The sequence below is a fragment of the Ailuropoda melanoleuca genome, chromosome 9, assembly GCF_002007445.2.
Source record: "Ailuropoda melanoleuca isolate Jingjing chromosome 9, ASM200744v2, whole genome shotgun sequence".
Lineage (NCBI taxonomy): Eukaryota > Metazoa > Chordata > Mammalia > Carnivora > Ursidae > Ailuropoda > Ailuropoda melanoleuca.
In genome coordinates, this window is record NC_048226.1 from 63,592 (window position 1) to 69,840 (window position 6,249).

Here is a 6,249-nt window from a genome sequence, read left to right on the forward strand (position 1 = left end):
GAAGAGGAGGAGGAGGCGGAGCGGCCGGGACCCCCACGCAGACATCGCCCGGCCCCGCGCGGGAACGCAGGCGGCCGCCTCGGGACGGCCGCGCCGGAAAGGAACGTGGGCTCCAGAGGGACGGAGCCGGGAGGTGGGTGGGAGCCAAGGGGTAACGGAGGCTGCTGCCGAGGGGCTGCTCCGCTCCTCAGTCCGGGGCCGCCGCCGCCACCTCAGCTCGAAGGATTCCCGCGGGCTCGCGGCGCGTGAGGAGGCTCGCGCCTGGCCCCGCCCCTTCCCTTGGCCCCGCCCCTGCCCGTAGCCCCGCCTCCGTCCCGCCTTTGGCCCCGCCCTTGGCCTCTCTGCTTAGAAGCCAGCTTAGAGCTAGAGCTCCGCCTTTTCCGCGCCTGGCCCCGCCCCCGTTGGCCCCTCCCCCGAACTGGGTGGACCCGGGGACCCAACGCCAGGGACCGCAACAGGGCGTTCAACCCCGGTAAGCGAAAAGCCGGGCCCAGCGCCCTGGCCGGTCGCCCTGGCCGGTCCCTCATCTGGCCTCCGGCGACCTGGGCAGGCCCCCAACTACCTGTGATCACCATCGCTAATTAACGTCTGTGCTGTGTGCAGCACCGTGGGAAGCAGACGGACAGTGCGGGCAGGAGGAAGTTATTCCGCTCGCCAGAACTGCCCGCGGAACTAGGGCGCGGCTGGAGCGCGAGGACGAAGGGGGGGCTCGCCCCCTGCCCGCTCCCTCTTCCATGAAGCCAGGCGGGGGGTCCGGGGGGCTCAGTCCGGACCCTCCTCCAGGCGCCCGCAGAAATGACCAGCAGCTGTCTCAGCAGAGACCGTGCCCCCCCCGTGTGCCCAGCCGTGAGCGTCTGTAACCTGTGCCCCCCCACCCCGTGTGCCCAGCGGTGAGCGTCTGTAACCTGTGCCCCCCCACCCCGTGTGCCCAGCGGTGAGCGTCTGTAAGGATTGGTGACTCCATCCACCAGAAACACGGCCACTCCCCCGGTTTTGGGGGCAGACTGCTCGAGTGCCATCTCCAATCCCTCCGGACCCTACATTTCATCCTCTCTGTTCATAATTGATTAGAACGCTTCATTTGGCTGAAGAGATTCAGGCGAATTAGCTTTAAACTTCAGTGGCAGAGCGTTTCACCGATTCTTCACACCTGTAAGACTCCTTATGAGCAGGAATTTCACACCAAGCTCCAGACTCAGTAAGTCTGTTAAAAAAGAAAAAACCTGGTTGTAAAGAATGTAAATGGTAAAATTTAGGTAAGACTTTTCCCCTAGGTCTAAGTACAACCGGGAACATGGAAACAAAATCCAATGAAGCCATTCCCCTTGAGCTGAACTTAGAGGGGCCACAGAAAGGGTCAGGTGAGTCATCGATTACACTCCTGCACTGGATGGAAAGTGCTTGTGGTCCCTTCGCTGCAAACTTCTCTTTGCTCTGCACAGTATATGGGGCATATAGACACTTATGCAACTCACCCGCACAGCATCTGAGAAAGTCAAGTGTTATTCCACTTTCACAGCTAGGGGACTTGAAACCGCAGCTGAATAATGGCTGGAGGTCATGGGACCTGTCTGTGGGAAAACCGGAATTCAGCGGTTGTCAGCTCCGCCACAGCAAGCATAACGCAACTCCTGGACCCCCCCAGGGTGTCCTATCAATAACCACAGAGCAATGGTGATTTACCTAGTCTGTGAAAAAGACGACTTGGTGTTGTGACTGTTTGTAAGGGAAAGGCGAAGTGAGAAATTGGTTGGGCACTTTAAAATCCAAGCTGATAATTATGGAATATAAAGTGTGCCTCTTGGATGGCTTTTTCCAGAAGGATACGCCCGTTACCCTCAGTTGCTGGATGCGGTGGCTGCACCTGACTCTGATAATAGGCATTGTCACGCTGCTAGGAGACACGGCTGACACAGGGCATGAGCACTGCAGTCCCCACCGACCAAGTCCCCTAACACAGCATCAGACTTCCAGCATTCTGAGCTTTGACCCAGCGGGCTGCCCTACAGTCTGCACCGAGCACCTGCATCCCAGACGCGTAGCCCTCTGACCAGTGTGCAGGTCTCATCCACGTCCCTGCCTTCGGCCACCCTCTTCTTCCCCCTCTCTGAATATTCACATCCACCCCTTCTTCAAGAACCCCCTCAAATGCTGCTTGCCCCACGAAGCACAGCCTGGTCCCCCCCAGCCTTAGCCACCTCCCTTGTCTCAAGACCCAGAACACTTGACTTTTGTCTCATAGCACTTCCTACTTTCCATCTTTTTCTCTGTAAATCTTGTGTCCTCTACTAGAGTCTATGTTGGTTCACCTTTGCAAACACCCACCAGCCAGTCAGTGGCTTGCTGTAGAAACCGGCATTTAGTAACTGCCATATTAACCTTGCCAAGGAGTGGGCAACTGTCATGATCTTCGTGCTCCTTAAATTTGCGAGCCCGTTCGATCTCAAGCAGTCCAACAAGGGCAGTGTTGGTGTCAGCCGCGAGCTGCCCTGTCCTCCTTTCTCTTAGCCTGCCCAGACAGCATGCTGGGAATTCCACCTGCTCGGACCCCACACTCTGTAACCCTCTGCATCAAGAGATCTCCCACGTCCTGACAACCAGCAGATGTACACCTCAGAGCCCCAGTGCGTCCCCCTGGGTAGGTGACGACGTCGTCAATTGGACCTGGCGCTTGGTAAGTCCCGAAACATCTTGTCCTCTCGCTCTTCCTATCTCGGTCAGTGGCGTCACCATTCAACTACTTGCCTAAGCTAAACAGGGCATGCTCGGTTCCCCACCCTGCCTTGCTCGCCACATGGAACCTTGAACCCGTACCGACTCCTCCCTCCTACTGCTGTAGTCGCGGGCACGCTCATCTCCAACTCAGCCTGCTGCCCTGCCCGCCCCAGCACGTTCTGCAGAAGGCGGCCTAAGTGACTGAACACACAAGCTGAAGCCCAAGTCGTGCCAGGGTCCTCAGAGTAGACCCTGATGCCCTCAAGCGCCCCGCTGCACCTCTCCTCTAGCTGTTCCAGCGGCTGTCCTGCCCACGGGCCTTCCCATAACTGCTCCCCCGGCCTGCCCTTTCTCTCCTACCACAACCTCCCCTGCTCCGCCTGATTCCCGCCACCTCCTGAGACAAACCAGCCATGTACGTTGGGTCCTCCTCTCCCTCTGCCCCTCCGCTCAGCAGGTCACGGTTTGTAATTACCCTTCAGTGATTCCTCCCTGAACATTCGCTCCCGAAGGGCAGCAGCAGCTGCGCCCGCGTTATTCGCCGGGGCGCGCCCAGTGTATGGAGCACCAGCCGAGACGCAGATGTTTGCTGGATGAGTAAATGAATGTTGGGTAGGGAGCTGAAAATGGTGAGCCGGGACTCAAACCCGGGCAGCCTCGCTTCAGAGACAACCGTTCTGAAGGAAAGCTCTCTTTGGGCCCCACCCCTACTCTTTCTTTAAAATTTAAATTCAATTAATTAACATACAGTGTATTATTAGTTTCAGAGGTGGAGTTCGGGGGATTCATCAGTTGTGAACAATACCCAGTCCCCTCCTTAATGTCCATCACTTAGTTACCCCATCCCTCCACCCCTCCAGCCACCCTCTCCTGTGTTTGTCTCCCTCTCTGAGTTCGTCCTCTTTTATTTCTTAAGTGGTGCCTTGAAACCTGGAGACAGAAGAGGAAGCCCTTGGCGGCAGGCCCGTCGCGTGGGGGAGGTGGCAGGCAGCACCCTGTATGGGGCAATCATTCTCTGGTGCGCTCACTTACAGAACACTGAAGCCAAGGGCAGCTGGTGCACTGAAGCAAAAAGACAGCTGCTGGGAGGGGGGTCAGGAGTCAGATAACCGTGGTCGTCTGGGAGCGGAGGGACTGAATGTGCCGTCTCGGATACCGACGTTGTTCACTTCCTTTCTTATAATGGGGTCAACTGAGCTAAATGCAGAGCCGGGCAGATTCTCGAATCTCCCATTCAGCATTTCCATTGTAGTTTGGTGATAAATTCTGCTGTGAACCTTTAAGATGAAAGCCAAACTGAAAAGTTAATTAAAGATAAAAATGGATGCTCTCAATTTTACTGCTGAAATTAAATGTGTTTTCACAGATTAAAGCAAAAAAAAAGCAAGTATTGATAGGGCATTAAAATTCAGTCCTTCAAAAGAAATCATATAAGAATAAAAGGTCCTTGTCAGGGGTTACTTCAATGACTAATCAAAATGTAAAAGGGCAGACATATTTTATCTTGCAGCGCTTCAAGAAAGAAAAATTCATTGGCCATATTTTTGTTGGATTGTAATAGTTAGTAGTACATAAAAATCACAAAAATATAAACCATACGTAAAACTAAGCTGTCTCAATAGACTTTAATGACAGCACATCTATACCACAAGGTCCTAGACCCGATTACCAAGGGAAAAACACAAGTGAACAAGGAAATGGCAATTCACTTCAAAACACAGTAAATTATAATGTATCCTGGACAAATATCAACTCTTGTTAGGAATAAAGATACTGTTTTCCACGTAAAAGTGCAGTGCAATTACCTATGCCACCCAAAATGTCCCCAGCTTTTACACCTGGGAGTGATGAATCACATCATGAAAGGGTTTTTCTTTGAAAACAAACCAACGATACAAGCGGATACATCTTAACTCAATCTCAACACACACAAAGGTGGTTCCAGAGGTTCTAGATATGTTAATTAGCTTGACTGTGGCGATCCTGTCACAGTGTGCACGTGTATTAGATGTGCACGTTGATGCTATGTCAATAAAGCGCTAAAGCATAGAAATTTCCACAGTAAAAAATCAAATATGGATTTCTGTAAATTTCTTCACCAGATGTGCAACTACGTAACATGCACAAAGCTCAACATTTGCAGTAAGTAAACACAGCCTTTTACATATAAATATCTATTGTATTAAGTGACCTGCTCTCACAGAGGGGCCACTAGTATGAATTTGTAAAAGACATTTATGCCCCTATTTTAATGTCTGTGGGACACAACTGTTTAAGTGTTCGATTCTGCGCAAAAGGTAGAATTTAAGCATTCTTATCAAACGTGCCACCCGGACGTCACTCACTTTCTATTCTGGAACTGAGAGATATTCATAGACACCGCTACATACATCCAAAGTAAGTTCAAAGGACAAATTATATGCAGGTGTAGACCACGGACACTCCAGAAATTTGTGGCTACACACAAAGCAGGAGAACCACCATCTTCGAATTTGATTTAATGATCGCAGATTTAATACGATCCCCGCTCCAGTCAAGGGATATCATGAAATTCTGAAACTCAAAAAAGCACACACAGAAATTCAAAATTAAACAGATTCACTTCCATCTGTAATTTGTACACTGCCACATACTGCTTTTAGGGACGGAGGGTAAGAGGGAACCAAGCTGGAGCTGTTTCTCCCGTACGTTTGGGAATCTGCTCTAATTATCCCGTCTAATCTATTTAGCAAGGGTTCTCATCCAGCTTCAGTTCCTGTGCAAATACTAATTGACGTCAGGTTTTTTATGGCTAAGACGCAAGACCAGGCGAGCATCTTTCGGCCACACAAAGAGCTCCCTCTGAGGGCTAGAGTAATTTACAACACCTCTTGTCCTAGAGAATTGATTATCTTTCACTGAATTCCAAGCCACTTGAGCCAAGTCTCTGAAAATTGGAAATCGTTTGGTAACGTCCAGTTCCGCAGCTGTCTCACCTGAGACACAATCTTTCCTTGCTCTTCTAGAAGGCGCCTCATTAATTTCAGGTGTTTTCAATTTCTTGCACACTAAGGAATACTTGAGGTCATCTGCATGCCAAAGGACGTTTGGTCCTTGATTGCATATGATCTTCTTGTCATCAGGGAACCAGACTTGAACTTGCCTGCTGTACTTCGGATGCACGTCTGATCTCCCCAGTGCTCTGTGGGATGACAGATTGAAAAACAGAAAGATGGCAGCCTATTGGGAAGCACACAGTCTTTGGTCTTTGATGTCAAATAAACATGAGTTTGGATTCTAGCTCCGTCACTTCCCAGCTATTCATTCAACAGATCCTTGAGAAGCAACCATATGCCCAGCTCTTGGGATGATGCGGTCAATAAGACAGATCTGTCCCTAATTTCAGGGAACTTACCACCTAGGGGAGGAAGGCAGAGAATAAACAAGATAGTTTCAGAATTTGCTAAGAGTTCTTGAGGAAATAAATAGAAAGTGATGGGGCGGTGGCCTGAGCTAGGAGACAGAGAAAGCACCAGTCACAGCGGGTGGGGGGGG